Source organism: Chiloscyllium plagiosum, chromosome 35 (assembly GCF_004010195.1).
Source record: "Chiloscyllium plagiosum isolate BGI_BamShark_2017 chromosome 35, ASM401019v2, whole genome shotgun sequence".
Classification (NCBI taxonomy): domain Eukaryota; kingdom Metazoa; phylum Chordata; class Chondrichthyes; order Orectolobiformes; family Hemiscylliidae; genus Chiloscyllium; species Chiloscyllium plagiosum.
Genome location: NC_057744.1, coordinates 26,815,118 through 26,816,433, shown reverse-complemented (window position 1 = coordinate 26,816,433; position 1,316 = coordinate 26,815,118). Strand labels below are relative to the sequence as shown.

General features: G+C 42.6%; 1 long non-coding RNA gene across 1 annotated transcript in view; it reads right to left on the bottom strand.

Moving 5' to 3' along the window:
* Nucleotides 1-842, bottom strand: part of LOC122540521 — a 5,465-nt gene extending 4,623 nt beyond the window's left edge. Inside the window, exon 1 of the long non-coding RNA XR_006309340.1 lies at nt 808-842. This is a non-coding gene — a long non-coding RNA (uncharacterized LOC122540521). The remainder of the gene's footprint in view (nt 1-807) is intronic.
* Nucleotides 843-1,316: the final 474 nt, after the last annotated feature.

Genomic DNA, 1,316 nt, shown 5'->3' with positions numbered 1-1,316 from the left:
TCACCGTATCTTCTATCGAGCTCCTATCACTGCCTGATTCAGATGTCTCTCTTATAGGATTCACATCAGTCACCCAAGGGAGCAGACCAAACCGGGACACGAGACCGCTCCTCAATGGGGAACGGGACGCGTCTTCCCAGTGTCCAAGGCCAGCCACTCCCCCCGGTGATGGAAGAAAATCCCAGACACGAGCCCTCAATTGTGAGAAACAAAGCCCACTCACATCAATAATTTCAGTCCGAGACCAAATAACTGAAACAGCAGCGTCGTTTTATTTGTACACCTGCAGGTGGGTGTAATGTCAGACGCCTCGAAAGGCATTGACAAAATACACACCAAACCCCAATCAACTCTGCAATTTATACATTTTAAATTCCCTATTTTTGTCTCATTTTACTATTTGTCTCTGCTTCACTTACATCACTCATTTCCTTATGACTTATCCCACAACTTCTGTTTATCCTGTCTTGTCCGTGACAAACTCTTATCTCTGACTCCTATAAGGGTGTTTGAAGTCAGTCTACCGTAGGTTATTGATTAGGCATATCTTTTCTTCTATCAGCATCTATTTCTATCCAGAGGCCACTTTGACCTCTTTGATTAGGGTTTGTTCCTGTGTCTCCGTGTAAGTGGGGAAACAGATGTCTTCCTGTTTGCCCACACATCCACCATTGTTCTGTAATCACGTCTCATGCTAACATATCCTTTCTTTTTGCTGAATATATATTTTCTCATTCCTGTTCTGTATCAGAATTTATAGTTGCAGAAATAACATTAATTCATTTATATTCCACACCTTTTTCCCACAATTTCCCCTTTTTCTTTAATTACCATTTGTTATCTTCTGCATTTTTCTTTTAAGCATCGCCCCCAAAATTTGCAAGCATCATTTCAGAGATTTCATCCATCTTGGTCTCACTCATCCCCTCATTATTTAGTCGATAAAGTTCCTCTGCCTGATTCCCTTTTAGGGGCATCTGTTTCATTAAGGTCGTCACAATCAGTCTTTGGGTGAGCCCTCGTATACAGGGTATGATACAACAGCCAATGGCCACCAATACCCCGACTACTACTATCAGGGAAATAAGGATGGAAACCACCACCCCCTTCAATTTTCCAAAGCATGATTCAAGCCATCCTGTGAGAGATGTGTCTACTCCTGACTTCTCAGCCAGTTCCTCTGCTAAGGTAGTCAATCCCCTTAAGGCCCAAGAAATTGAACCATCAGGCGCAGTGTTATTAGGAATCAAGGTACAACAGCTTCTTCCTAACATCACACACACACACCCTTTTTCTGCTCAAATCATATCAAGGGC